The following is a 15,632-nucleotide window of genomic DNA, read 5'->3' as shown; positions in this document are numbered from 1 at the left end:
GCATCCTGCTCCATGAGTATGCCGAGGAATATTGGACATTCCCCATTTGGCTCTCTGTCAAGTTTCACCACTGTTCATGGGCGGACCTCAATGGGCATCATAAAAAAAAAAAAATACACGTATTTCAGAAGGCCATCAAAATCTCAATAACCTTTTCAGTTTCGAACATGGCGAGGGTACGTTCTTTTATTAGCGTGCTTATTAACTGCACTTAGTCGTAACGTCTTTGCTGCTTTATAGCAGAATTTTGGTCGTGAATAAAACACTGCTATAACACCGTAGAAGAGGTACTACAAAGTGACAGTCACTTAAGTATCGTTACGTGATTTGGTTGCGAAAGCCTTGTGGCTGCTATAATTAATTGGTTACTCCCGTGATACGTGACGTCATACATTGTTTCGTGTCCGTCATAAATCCACCTTAATCTACCTTGTTTTAATTAGTACCAACCTTAATCCACATTGCTATAACTTGTGCCAACCATAGTTCACATTTATTCACTTTGCTCTCATTTATACCAACCACAATTCGTCTTAATTCATGCTATTCCAGTTCAGTCCACCTTGCTCTAATTTGTAGCAACTTTCATCCACCTTAATCCACTTGAATCCTCTTTAGTCCACTATAATTCACCTTCATTCACTTTACCTCGCCTAAATTCACTTTACTCCACCTTATGTCGCCGTACTCTAACTTGTTCCAACTTTAATTCTGTATTACTTCTGACATCATACAACACGCTGTTGACATCACCGATCATGATCCTTGGTACCACTCATTGCCTACATCGCAGGCAATTTGGCCTCAAAGGACATATAATGATTTCGCATTCATATGTTCCATAAATACGCATGTTATTAGAAGGGCATACCCCCTCGACGTTTATAAGTGAAAGTCTATGAAAATCTGGCGGCTTTTTGAAATATTGTTTTTTTTTTTTTTATATTGCCCATTGATTTACTTCAATGCCTTGCGGTGAAGCTTAACGCATAGCCGCCGGGGCAATGTCCAAAACCGCTGGGTAAGAGCACGGCCTAAAAATGCAGCATTTTATCGGATTGTTTAAGCCCTGCATAATCCGGCTTTCTGCATTACCGCGCTGCCTCGCCATTTATCTAGGTGATTTGTGTCGTGTTCGTTTGTTTAGTCGATGTTGATAACAGAAGCGGCGCAACGGTCTGGGGCATCCACACATACTCGCACGCACAAAAAAGATGAATAAATTAAACTTCTTTAGAAATTCGCTGTTGTTAAGCAGTTTTCTAGATCTTGGGGGGGGGGGGGGGGGGGGGGAGTACAGCTAAACCAAAACCGCTGTGTCCATTCACTGTTACTGCCCTTAGCTACGCAGCGTCTCGCCTTGTGTCCGCCGTCACCGCAGCGCTCCCCATGAACGAGCCGTTCCAGGAGCCGTTCGCCGCCGCCCCGGATCACACGCCATGCGATCGCTGGCTGGGGCCTTCCGCCATTGCACTTGCGTCCCAAGCGTCGTCGCGATGCGAGGATTGCAGCCTCCTGAGAGGACGGCGGTGCGGAAGGAACCGCACTGCTTCACTCATCGGTTCCGGTTGGGCTGCACGACTGCGTCAGTGCCAAGCCTGCAAGTGCAATATGGAAAACACATCAAGCACAGAATAGCGAAGAAGAAAGAAAAGTGTGAAACACAGATGAAGTAGTAGTAGTTATTTATTAAAATACTTAATGAAAATGGAGGGAGGGTTGGCAATAGAGCGGAATTGGCAGCGAAGCGGCCATTCTTTGTTGGCGATTGTGGGAGTTAACGGAAGGAACGAAAGTACAGTCGCGATAACGTCTTCTTTGTTTTTATCGCATGCTTGACACCAGCGTTCACTCGCCATGGCTTTGTCGTCAGCTGCTCCGTCATCGAACCCGATGGGCTACACCGATTGTTGGCGACTGGGGCGAGGAGTAAGTGTGCTTGCGCTTAACGTGTCTGCAAGAGTTAAAATCGAAGGGTTTTACGTGACACAAACCACGATCTGATTATGAGGCGTGCCGTAGTGGGGGACTCCGGTTTGAATATGACCATGGTTCTTTAACGTGCACCTAAATCTAAGTACACAGGTGCTTTTGCATTTTGCCTCCATCGAAGTACGGCCATCGTGACCGCGATTTGATCCCGCGACCTCGTGCTTAGCAGCACAACACCAAAGCTACTAGGCAACCACGGCGGGTGGTGTGCGAGAGTAAAGTTTGCTGTGCTACAGAAAGACAGGAAATGGCAGCTGTCTGTGCTGTAACTGTTCAGCCTGAGCGAGTTACAACTGAACGTATACCAGCAGAAGAAGGTGGGCTTTGCAATTACAGGAACGGGAATGAGGATAGGAGGGATGATCGAGGAAGAGGTGCATGGAGGATATTTATCTCATACAAAAGGTTCCAGTCTATGTAATATGTTGCTCACCAAAGTTCACGTGCTTGGCGCAGTACACGACGTTTGTGGCAAGACCCCACGGACAGTCGTTGATGTGTTACACATGATGGGCCGAGAAGTGTTATTCGTACTTTTGTTTTCCTAGAGCTTTTACTCGAATGAAAGCCGAAAGTTAGGCGTTTGTGCGTTAAGCATTTGTACGAGAATGGCATTAGGGCAACAGGACGTTCACTCAACTGTTTGTAGAGAAGGCCTTAGTCAGGTATGAATAACACCTTGAGGTTTGCTGTCCATATATTTTGTTTTCTTTTGTTAATGAACTAAAATGAACAAGTTCAAGTGGTCAACACATTATGAATGGTACGTAGGCGCATGTGTGAGTTCCGCGTGTACAAGAGTGATTGTCAACGTGCCAGCAGCCACTAGTCTGCACATGCTAGTATTGTGAACATGGCATAAATGACGTAACTACGTTCGGATCGATGCGCTTGTCTAAACGCTTTTATCAAAGAAAGCTTGAGTTACCATCGACTATCGCCGTTACACCTCGTTCGCTATCCAAATCGATGTTTCCCATAGTTTATTATATTTCTGCATAGTTTCTTTATTCTCACTATTCATGCTTTAGGGAATTTGCTGAATTCGATTTCAGACTGTAATACATCACAAAATAAGAAAAAAAGAACATTTAAACCAAAGCGATGTCGCAGCTGTTGTAAAAACCCGTCAACTTGAAGATACCTTACGGTCATTCAGAAAGGAATTGATTGTGCTGTATGCAGTAAACATACATAATCAGTGAAATACCATGCCAACAACTAATTTAAGACCATGGTGAAATTATTCAGAACAGAGAGAAAGCAATAGGTGCTACATACAATTCTTACAGATGCTGAAAATATGTTAAGATTGTGCGTCAAAGAAAATGTATATTCAATTCCCTGTAAATCGGCTATAAACGGAGGTGCATTCATGCGAGATGGAAGTTTGTATATTTAGATTTCAACGTATTAAACGCAATACAAAATTTTATTCAACTTCTCACAGCTCTTTTGCTTTCTTTTAATTAATCCCCAAACCAAAATTAATGCTTTGGGGACAATTTCTCAGTCTTCTTATTCCTGATTCTTGTTCGTTTCATTCATATAAGCAGTAAATATTTGTTTCATCAGGTTAAACGTTATTCGTTCTAACTGTATAGTGTGAATGTGTGCGTGTATGTAGGTGTATGTGCCGCATGCGTGTTTGTCTACCTCTGCGTACACGCATATTATAGCTCACCCACCACCTGGATGTAGCACGGCAGGGATTCTGGCAAGAAAACGTCTCCCCCTTTCATTATACACGCAGCGTCTCTTTAATCTTAGCCTACTTCCTGTCTAAAAGGAACATTGCAATAACGTATGACAAAAAGAACGCCGAAAATTCAACAAAGGAACAACGCGCCTAGAGAAACACAAACCACCTCACAGCAAACAACTGTCGCCCACATCTGGCTCTCTGTCATCTCTCTCTCTCTATAATATCTCTCTATATCATCATCATCGTGCTAGTTTCAATGGCATTCGCGGATGCTTGTCAACGAGATGCATAAACAGAACGCGCTCGTTGCGATTCGCTGCAAATCAAATGGACTGTGCAATCAACGCCGCACTTCTCTCGACTAAAGAACCTGCCAGAAAATCCAGCCGCAATGTGCTATATAAGCGTATACGTATACGCAACGGCAATTCACTCGCAACCTACCTTGGCCCGCGCACGGGCCTTTTAGTTTTCCGTAGCTCACGTACGAATCACGTGGCACACCGCGCGCAGGACCACCGAAGCTTCTTGCAAAACTGCCTGAGTAAACGACGCAGTGCATTTTCGAGCCATAAGACGGCCCGCCGCCCGTTTCGCAAACATCGTCTCTCCTAGAAAGCCATCTGCGGCACGCATGTTCGCGTTTGTAGCGCCCGCCCTCGGTTAGGCTCAACTAAGCGCAACTTGCCTTTCCCAGCCCCTTGCCACAACCTCTCGGCCAAGCCCACTACCTTTCCTTTTTTCTTCTGTCCCGAACCCGAAAGGAAAAACTCCAGCGCCGGGGGAGACAGCGGGGAAAAGGGAGCGTTGCCATTTTCGTATGGACGCAACTAAAGTGACGCCGAAAATGGGGAGTCGTTCCGTTTAGTTTCGCCCACGTATCTTGCGTCATTTGTGCGCGGCCGCCGTGTATTTGGTCTTGTATATTCCTACTTCCTTCGTTATTTTATTCCTTCCAGCTATATGGAGTCTCGCAAGGTGCTTGCGAAGTGAGTAGAGGAACCACGCGGTATAAGCCTAATGACGCGTCGCGGGGTTCCTTTTTTTTTCCTTTTTTTTTTTCGCTGTTCCGGAAGCCTCGTTCGTATTTGCGCGTTCAGCCACGATGACACGGGTTGCGAATAAAGGTGCTGGTGGGGGACTGTACCACACGGCAGTTCTGGTAATGACGCTGGCTGTTTTATTTTTTTTTTTTTTTTTTGCTGCAAGGGTGTCGTGTTATCGACAGCAAATGCGCAGCTAAGAACAGTGGAGAAAAACAGCCAACTGCAGCAAGCTCCTTACGCGTGAGTCTCTTCCTCCATGCCTCCTCTCCGTCTTCGCGCTTGAGCAGCCGCTCGCGGCTTAAACTGCTGCTCGCAAATGGGGAAGAACGTGGGAAAACCTAAGGAAGGTACAAAAGTAACAACTGCCATTCGTGCATTTTATTTGTTTGTCTGGGTATTTTTCGACGCTTGTCGCAAGATGCGACGCGGGCAAATTGGCCGCCGGGGATGAGAGTCAGGTTTTATTTGTTTTTGTTTCCTTCCGGGTGTCCTTTTCTCTCGTGCTGTTTTTTGGGAGGTAGCCTAGCAGCTTCGTCTGCACCGTGGTTTTGAACAGCTTAAGCTACCAGGAGGTAAGACCGCGAGAGAGGGACAAGAAAAATAAGTCTTCGCTCAGGTATGCTTCGATATATATCGCTGTGTCATAACATGACGGATAGCGACTGCTAGTTCTTGTTATGGAAGATACCACCCAGGCTTGCGACATAGTTTTGCACTATGGCTGGAACTTCGACCCGCTTATACGGGTTAACTCTGCGCGTTCAAGTGCGCACAGGCGGGATTTTTAAGAACGTCTTTTCCTTTACGTGTGCATGTTATGTCTGCAAATACCCCTCGCGTAAGGCTTTAGTTATACGCTATTTTTTACACGTCGCTCGCGTAATCTCCTTAAAGGTGTAGTTCCCTTCTAAGAGGCCTAAGCTTTCCTTCATGTTCCCGACGATGATGATAAGGTAGTGCATATTTGTCAAGCAGCTGCTTTAACTAGACCAATAATTTAGAATCGTCGCGCTTGAGTTGTGATCTTCTTCGTTGTCATCTAGTTGGCGGTGCTGCTTGTCATATGCGAACTTCCACCAACTCTCTCGCGTTTCGCTACTATTGATAATGCAGTAGATGTAGCGTTGCACGCGGAAACTGCGTGTATTTTTCTTTATTTTTTTTACTGACACGATGAATATCAGATGTTGACGGACGAATGCGGCGCGGGCACTTCGTTGCGTGTCCTCATGAATATTAAGTGTTTTGTGCATGTTCGGCTAGGTATTATATTATTAGATGCGGATGGGGCTGCACTGTAAACCAAAAACAACGGGAAATGTGAATAAACCGCTCGTTCCGTATCATATTCCCATTTCTGGGTTTGTTTATACTAGGTGCCCGTCGGGTTAAAAGCAGTTACTCCCTTGCTGACGGTCTTTTTGCATGTTAACCCGAGAGTATGTTCTTTTATCCGTGCGAAGGCTGTTGGGGAGGATAGTCGGACTATTTCTTTTTTTTTTTTACTTCCTTCACGAAGTTTTGTTGCCGCTATTCCTGAGGAAGCTCACCGGTTATGGCGCAAAGTGTCGTGTTTTCGAGAATATGTCGCCTCATCTTGAATCGGTGGAACCATATTTCCTCGTAGAGTAGGAAACAGGGACGACAGACTGACGTCGAGATGGCTGGCTTGCTACGGCACCTGGAGCGTCAGTGGAAGGTGAAACGGGCGTGCTGCTTGCATGAGCGCCTAAACAAACAAACACGGCCATGCTCCGCGCACACCTTTCACTATTCAGCCAACTGACAATTATGAATTCTTCAGCTGTGCACCCCAGCAAGCACTTACGGGATTCTCGCAGCCGTACGCACATCTCTTCGACACTCGCTAAGGTAAACAAAGCAATATTTTGGCCGATACATCGCCATGACATGTTTTCAGACAGCATGGCCGCGCCTATGGCCGAGTATGTGCTTAAGTGGAAGGAACGAAGCTTGTGAGGGCTTGCGGAGTATAATGGTAGCATTCAATCACACGATCTTGAGCAAGGTTCTAGATCACGGGGTTTTTAAACTCCCTATGTTTCTATTCAGGTCACCTAAATCTCTGCACGTCGTAAAGTCGGCTATAATGACATCCTTCTACTACGTTTCATAGAGGCGGTAGCAAAGTGATGTAAGGAAGCGCATTTCGCTACAGCATGCCAGACTATATATATATATATATATATATATTTTAGTACAAGGGAGTTTTCTAAGCACGTGAGCGTGGAAACCCCCAATCTAGGCTAATTTTTCCTAACAGTGTATACGCTGTGATACTCTTGTACATGTAGAATACATCCACGCACATACAGCCTAGTATTGTCACGTTGTAGGGTCGGTGAGGAACACCGTAGCGATACTGTGAGTCATAAAACTAGCCTTTTATGGTTAGGAGCTGGGCCCAAAAAACAATATTAAGTGACACTCAAAGCACAACGATAGCAACAAGCCCAGTCGGTGATCGTCGAAATCTGATCTGCGGGTCAAGCGTGTCGGATTTCATAGACGACTCGTCGAAGGTTCTAGCGTAATCGCTGGTGCCCGCCTGCTTTCCAGAAAGTACTACACAATTCGCGCCACGCATACAATATGACCTTGAATTGTTAGTGGGTGAAATGCAGTCCCAGGAAAGAAATGATAAAAAAGTACACGCGTCGCCACATATATATGCTTTTCTGACTTCTATGGGTACTCCTCTTGCGACAACATATATATATATATATATATATATATATATATATATATATATATATATATATATATATATATATATTGTCACAAGAGGCATACCTGTAGAAGTCAGAGAAGTATATACAGGGTGCCTCAACTATCACGGATGAAGAATTAAAATATGCAAATGCCACGTAGCTCGGCACGACCAAGGTAATGATGTTTGCCGTCACTTGGGGATACTGAGATTATTTTTTGTTTGCATTCCACCTAATTACATATTTAGTCTTAATTAATTAATCAACTTCTGAAATATAACAAAAATATGAAAAGTGTCAGTGAGAAAATTGTAGAACAACATGAAAAACTTCCGATGCAGCTTTCTGTTGCTCAATACGTGCTACATAAAAATGTATATATACATTAATATTTACGCATATATTCAAATATATATATATATATATATATATATATATATATATATATATATATATATATATATATATATATATATATATATATATATATATATATCATCAGCCTGGTTACGCCCACAGCAGGGCAAAGGCCTCTCCCATACTTCTCCAACTACCCCGGTCATGTACTAATTGTGGCCATGCCGTCCCTGCAAACTTCTTTATCTCATCCGCCCACCTAACTTTCTGCCGCCCCCTGCTACGCTTCTCTTCCCTGGAATCCAGTCCGTAACCCTTAATGACCATCGGTTATCTTCCCTCATTATAAGTCCTGCCCATGCCCATTTCGTTTTCTTGATTTCAACTAAGATGTCATTAACTCGCGTTTGTTCCCTCACCCAATCTGCTCTTTTCTTATCCCTTAACGTTACACCCATCATTATTCTTTCCATAGCTCGCTGCGTCGTCCTCAATTTAAGTAGAATCCTTTTCGTAAGCCTCCAGGTTTCTGCCCCGTAGGTGAGTACTTGTAAGACACAGTTATTATACACTTTTCTCTTGAGGGATAATGGCAACCTGCTGTTCATGATCTCAGAATGCCTGCCAAACGCACCCCAGACCATTCTAATTATTCTGATTATTTCCGTCTCATGATCCGGATCCGCCGTTACTACCTGCCCTAAGTAGATGTATTCCCTTACCACTTCCAGTGCCTCGCTACCTATTGTATATTGCTGTTCTCTTCCGAGACTGTTAAACATTACTTTAGTTTTCTGCAGATTAATTTTTAGACCCACTCTTCTGCTTTGCCTCTCCAGGTCAGTGAGCATGCATTGCAATTGGTCCCCTGAGTTACTTGCAATTGCATACATTGAAATTGGTCCCCTGAGGCAATATCATCAGAGAATCGCAAGTTACTAAGGTATTCTCCGTTAACTCTTATCCCCAATTATTCCCAATCCAGGTCTCTGAATACCTCCTGTAAACACGCTATGAATAGCATTGGAGAGATCGTATCTCCCTGCCTGACGCCTTTCTTTATTGGGATTTTGTTGCTTTCTTTATGGAGGACTACGGTGGCTGTGGAGCCGCTATAGATATCTTTCAGTATTTTTACATACGGCTCGTCTACACCCTGATTCCGTAATGCCTCTATGACTCTATGACAGAATCAAACGCTTTCTCGTAATCAAAGAAAGCTATATATAAGCTTTCATTGATTACGAGTAAACGATATATATCTATGTATATATATATATATATATATATATATATATATATGTTTTCCGAGCGTGAAAAAAGCCCGCGACTACAAGCAAAATGGCCGCTCGACTGGCCGCTCGCGGCACTCTTCCTTTATTCGCGTGCTTGTTTGACGCCAGGAAAAACACTTTTATGTAGCACGTACAGGTATATAGATCAGCTAATAACGCTACACTATGCCACTGCACTCAAGAACTATTTTTCAGACCTGTTAGACAGCCGTTTTGCATCGCATTTGTTGGCTGTGCAGGTAAGTTCCTGTTATGATCACCTTTACCCCTCACTGACGTTTATCGTTCGACGAAATCTGAGTAGGAGAGCAAATTAGCGTAGTCAATAATCACATTTTTTCTTTGCTTTTGAACAAAATGTATCCTTTGACGACTACACGCGGGTTTGGCCACCAATTCCTGTTGGTTTGCGATACGTGGGACCGGCGTATCTATCTGGCATCTTTTTCAAAAACTAAGGACGGTTCTGTGGAGGACCACAGAGGCCGGATATTTTGACCTGACGCTCTCGATATCACCACCATCGTATCAAGGAATGTGAGCCGCCCATTTTGAGCCATCCCAGTTGTCGATATCCCACATGGGTCGGATTCTTCGGCCCTTTCTCTGTCTCCCAGGTGCACGCCGGTGTTAGGCCTGTTTTTGGCCCATAGCGTCCGCGGACTCCGACAGCCCACTCAGCCATAGAGTATCAAGTAAACGGCACTGATATCGACCCCGCCGAAGTCCTAAGCGGAGAATGGGAGACCGTCCTGCATTTCCGCAACCAATACCGTCCGACGACTGTCAGTCACTCTCCCCAAACGGAACCCCAACGGTGGCGACGGCCGCTCAACCACCGGGAAATCCCCAGCTGCGACGCTTCCAGCTGCGTCCGCGAGACACGCCTCTCCCGCAACTCCCGCGGGGAGACCTCAAAATCGTAGTCCGACCACGCGGTGGTTTAGACGGGACCAAGGAAATCCCTCGCGCGCTTTTCACAGCAATCTGCGATGTGACGAAAATCCCCCTGCAGGAAGCGCTCGCCCAAAATAAGGTGCGGCTGCATCCAACAAAATTGGCTGTGGTTTAGCTCTGGTTAAACCTGGTTGAATTGCGAAAGCAACGTTGCAACCTCTTTCTCTCATTCTTCCAAGCTTGTTTGGCTTTCGCCTTAGAATTTAGCTGTTCCGAAGCAGTAGAGCCACTAGATTCAGATATAGATTCTTCGTCGGTAACTTCCATGGCGAGACTGATCAAGGAACGCGTAGCGCACTATCGCAATGAAGCCGCCACGGAGCGAGCGCGAGGCGAGGAGGTCGTCATATTGTAGCGAAGTGACGCAGCCGTTAGATACTTGACGCATCAACTCACCAGGGAGACGGAAGAAGAATGGGGATGAACTCTGGCAGGGGTCAGTCCAAATCCTCAGGTACGACAACGAGAGTAGCATTTGAATAACTAAGTTTATTCACTTGAGATTTACTTTAAGTTAACACTGTATAAAAATATTTACAAACAGAACGATGTCATACCCGTCGTCGTCGGCCTGCCTGACCGGCCTGGTCTCCCCTGGTGAAGTTGCGCCGTGTCTGCTGCTGTCTACTTGCTCACTCAAAACTACTCGACTACTCCTTAAATAAGTTTACACAGCATCCAAGAGACACTTTTCTCCACCAATGAGGTATTTCGTTACCCCGACCAATCAGGCAAGCCGACATCATCCAATGAGCGTCAGAGTTCAAGGGGTCAAGAAATGGTCGCGTCAACACTCCGTACACAAAAGCACTCTGACCCTAACTAATCGGCTTTTGACAGCCGAGCGTGGGACGAAGACGCGTGCCCCGACGGGCCCGGCGCCGATATGGCTCCTGAGCCATTCGCGCGTCGGAGTCGGCGGAACTCTCGCACCACAGTGCATTGCGCGCCAAGAAAAAAGGCGCCAACGCAACTCCGCAGAAGGCTTTTGCGGACGGCGCGCGACTTGGCGAACGTTCTGCGCATGCTCCGAAGATAGCAGCCCCAGGGCGCGCGCGTTGAAGTATAGAGCGGATGGCATCTCGGCTGACGCAGCGCAACCGACGTAGCGTGACTGTCCGCGAACGACGCTCGCCCGCGCGCCGATAACGTCGGACTATAAACGCGCCTTTAGGCGCGGCGCCGGCTCGGGGGCCACGGCACATGGCACGAGCGGCTCCCTTCTAGCTGATGATAGTGATCTAAAGAAAGGAAGGACGCTTGATTCTGCAACTCGTGAGGGAGCGCGGCGAAGCGTCGTCAGGGGAGAGGGATGGGAATTGAAAGATGATAGAGAAAGAGGGAGGACGTGGCCTAATAGACTCCACTATGCGCGACAGGTGGCAGTCCTCAGTAAAGTTGGCAGCGTTGTAGCGGGCGCTTATAGGGTGTCTATTCCCGTGGAACTTATAAACTCCAGCAGGCTTCGCAGCGCAGGGAGCTGGGGACACACCGGGAACAGCAGGTCAGTCTCTGTGGCCGCTGGAAGGCCGTGGCGTCTGTAGGTGCTGATCACTGTGGAGCGTTCCTGCGCCAAGGATGGGCAGGCACAGAGAAGGTGCTCCAGAGTCTCGGGGTCCCCGCACCTCTCGCAGGCAGGTGATGTGGCGCGGCCCTTGGCGTACAGCCGGGCCGCAGTCCAGGTGCAGCCAGTCCGCAAGCGCAGGATTGTGAAACGGTCTCTTCTGGAGAGGCCGTTCTCTGGAAGCAGCTTGGGGGCCCTGCCATTAGCCACTCGGGGGTCCGGGTGAATGGAGGTGAGCAGGCACCGTAGCCGATGTCTCGTGTAGTCCGAAGCCGCTACCGCTCTGGTAACCGGGACTGATGATCATGATGGGCAGCTTTGGCGTAGGTATCCGCCTCCTCGTTACCCGCTACCCCGACATGTGAGGGCAGCCTGTGGAAGTCCCTTCTAGCTGCGGCGGGAAGCAAGCTGACGTCACGTGTCGTCATAGCAACGGAGAGAGCTGACGTCACACCACCTGCGCCGGCCCGGGGGGGGGGGGGGGGGTGGCACGGCATTCGCGACGAGCGATTAGACCTGGCGTAGTATTGCTTTCGCAATAAAACAGTTTTGTAGGCAGCTGGGCCGGCACCTCCCGTTGGATGACGGCGTTGGCCGAACGCTGACGAGGAGGTAAAGAATGCCCTGCCGCATCCCCGTCACGAGTCACTATTGGCAGCGAGGAGTTACGGAGTTGCCATCTATCGGAAACGCCTCGCTGGCGTAGTATGAGGGATCACGCGGCGCGCTCCTCATAGGTTTTGCTGTCAGCGTTCACTGAAAGCACCACGCGCGAGCTCTCCCAGACTATTCTGTAAGTACTTTCGAAATGATAGAAGTTTTTTACTGTCTAAATAATAATCTTGGGCAAACTGAAAGCACAGAATCGTTTACAGACGCTATCTCTTTACCGAATACGTACAGTGAACGCCACTGCTCACGGTCGCCGCGATGGAGTCTCCCGAACCGGCTTCTTGCGTGAAAGGTAGGTAAACGCTGAGAGCAAACTATGTGAAATATGTTCTTATAGTGTTTGTATAACTAAATGTAGCGCAATATAATGAAGCCTCAATGCAGCGATCACCCGCCGTGGTTGCTCAGTGGCTATGGTGTTGGGCTGCTGAGCACGAGGTCGCGGGATCGGATCCCGGCCACGGCGGCCGCATTTCGATGGGGGCGAAATGCGAAAACACCCGTGTACTTAGAACCCCAGGTGTTCGAAATTTCCGGAGTCCTCCACTACGGCGTGCCTCATAATCAGGAAGTGGTTTTGGCACGTAAAACCCCATAATTTTTTTATTCAATGTAGCGATCGCACAGAGCGACCGACTGCGCGTCTGCATGCTTGTCCGCGCACTGTTTCGCTTTTCCCGCGTGCGCCTTTTCACACCGTGCCAAGAGCTTTAGACTGCAAAATATGAGCATTTGACAGTATACAAGCAACCATTGTTGCGTGGGCGCTATCAGAGCTGTTAAAAAATAATTTCGTTGTAGAGACTTCGACGCCTACGGGGACTGTGATGTGCCGTCGCAACGATTCAATCTTTTTTTCTTCTGCTTAATTCTTGGACGTTTCAATGCTATTTCTCGAGTTGCGTCGCACTGTATGTTTATCGGTGTTCTCAGCGTGCGATTTCCCGCTGCTTCCTTCTTGTAATCCAGCGCATTAATTCATAACACAAACCTCACCATATGCCACACTTCTTTTTAATGTGCTTCTTACCGCTCCCTCTCCACTCCAGTGAACTTGCCAGTATCTATAGCATCGACAAGTTCACAGACGAAACCGTCATGACATTAGTCGGACAGCGGACTCGGGCGAGCGTCTCAGTGCGCGTTTTCCGAACATCGCAGACCCGGCGCCGTAGCAGAAATCTTCCTCGCTTGCATGCATACCCGAGTTGTAGCCGATGACTGTTTGCCGGTTTTATGTTTCGCGAGTCAAGCTTCACGCAGCTTGTCCTGCGGCTACGTGTGAATACGGCTGACACCGGGCTCCGTTGCGTACGTCCGGCACTGCGGCTCCGAGCAGTAGCCTACCATGTTGCGCGCCTTCAAAGGTAGCCACTACCTATCGTAGTGCTTTCAAGCGTTGTAAAGGAGACACTCGAAGCGGGAAAATCTCGCCACTAAATGAAGACCGCAGCATACGAGGGAATTTAAACTCTCGTTTTCAGCTCGCTTTGGCGCTCCCGAAGCAGCCGACGTGGCTGCTATGTCCACGTGATCCCTAATAGCACGTCACGCCGACGGTGGCGCCAGCTTTTCCAGTGGTGGAGCTCGAGGCCAGTGTAGCCGACTTTGCTCACCGAACGCACGCTTCAGAGCAGCACGGTACCACTGCCCAAAACGCTCCGTCACGTGTATTTTTTTTTCATATTTCGCGGGCTTTATTTGCAACCTGCAAAAATGGACTACGTGAGATGTATCGCGCAGGAAACAACTCGATCGGTGGTTCCTCAAGGTGCTCTAGAAACCTGCCTATCATACTAGACGTCCTCAATCAATAATTAAAAAAGTTGGGCAATCAATCTTAATGAGTGAGTTAAAAAACTATAGTATAGGCCAGCGCGAATAGTATGCGTTCTGTTCAATTCGCTTCGGACGCGCCTTTCATTTTTACAGTCTTCGCTGACGTTACGTGGGACACCTTGTATATGCTCCACTCCAACCAATTAAAATGCAATCGCTAATTCACAGCTGCGGTCTCGTTCGGAGTAGCCGAATAGCGACGCCATTTACAAGTGCTTGCTTGCTTCTTACACGACAGCCTTTGCACATTAAGTCGCAGGGTAAAGGGAGTAGGAAAGATAAAACGTAAAAGAGAACGTAGGGCGGGGTAAGATGTGAATCCTACAAATTATATTGGAGTAGTCTAATTCTAGCGAGACTTATTTTTATAAAAGAAATCGTAAGATTTGCATGGAGACATCAAATTTAGCGGTTGCACAAGAAACCGCAGGTTAAAGAGAGTAGAGAAGATAAAATGTAAAAGAGAATTCCGGGCAGGGTAAGATGTAAAATCTGCAAATTATATTGGAGTATTCTAATTCTAGCGAGCCTTATTTTTCTAAAAGAAAACGTCAGATCTGCATAGAGACATCAAATTTAGCGGTTCCACACAAGGCCGCAGGTTCAAGGGAGTAGGGAAGATAAGATTTAATAGAGAAATTAGGGCTGCACCGGGTGTAATTTCTTCAAATTATGTCAGAATGGTCTAGTTCTAGAGATACTAATTTTTGGTAAAGAATACGTAATATTTGCGTAAAGAGAGAGCAAATTTGCCGGTAATAAAATGATTTCGAATATTATCGGCAATATTGCGACGAATCTAATGAATGGTCCAAAAAGTTAACACGGTACTCTCCTCGTGTCAGAAAGGTATGCATATGTGAATGGCCGCACAGACGTTTCTATGGCTAAAGGCCAATGTAGAGGCCCCGAAGGAGGGAATATTTTGAGAGTTTACAAGACTACGCAAGTTTCAGAATGAAATTTCGAGATGCCTTTTTTCATTGTTTCCTGTGCCTCTGTCAATCAGCACGGCTAATGTCTAGAGATGTCGGAGCTTGTTCTATTCATTGCTTATTCACTATAGGCTCGTCTCATGGTTGAGCTGTTGCAGTTAGCGCCATAAGCATCGTTGTCGTCTTTACTGGAGCACTGAAAGAACGCAAGTGAGCAGAAAATATCCTGGCTTAAAAAAAGAAAATTAAGCTGGAAAATCAAGTGCTTTTTGGCATATCCGCTCAAGAATTAGATTGATTTATTGCTTGTTGTGAGGTGATGGCTCAAGACACGAGTATGGCGGCATTGTGTGTGTAGTTTTATAGGTTCACGTCGTGTCACGCCCAGGTATCTCTGCCTGAATTAGATTTTGCTTGCACAAGTGCCGCCAATTTGAAGTTTTCTTGTTCGTCCCATGTTTTATCGACGTAGCATTCGCGCGGGAAAGTTACCAAACGTGAGTCGACACAATCCAAAACGAAGCAGCCCACATGTGCT

The 15,632-nt window shown here is 46.8% G+C and overlaps 1 protein-coding gene across 1 annotated transcript in view; it reads right to left on the bottom strand.

The window, feature by feature from the left end:
• The window catches only part of LOC126522532 (neuropilin and tolloid-like protein 2), a 246,089-nt gene that overhangs the window by 54,804 nt on the left and 175,653 nt on the right, over nt 1-15,632 (bottom strand). The window contains exon 2 of the mRNA XM_050171297.3: nt 1,360-1,598. The gene's annotated coding sequence lies outside the window, so the exon portion shown is untranslated. The remainder of the gene's footprint in view (nt 1-1,359; nt 1,599-15,632) is intronic.

This window comes from Dermacentor andersoni, chromosome 6 (assembly GCF_023375885.2).
Source record: "Dermacentor andersoni chromosome 6, qqDerAnde1_hic_scaffold, whole genome shotgun sequence".
NCBI classification, from domain to species: Eukaryota; Metazoa; Arthropoda; class Arachnida; order Ixodida; family Ixodidae; genus Dermacentor; species Dermacentor andersoni.
The sequence above is the reverse complement of the archived record's forward strand: the minus strand, read 5'-3'. Positions and strand labels throughout refer to the sequence as shown.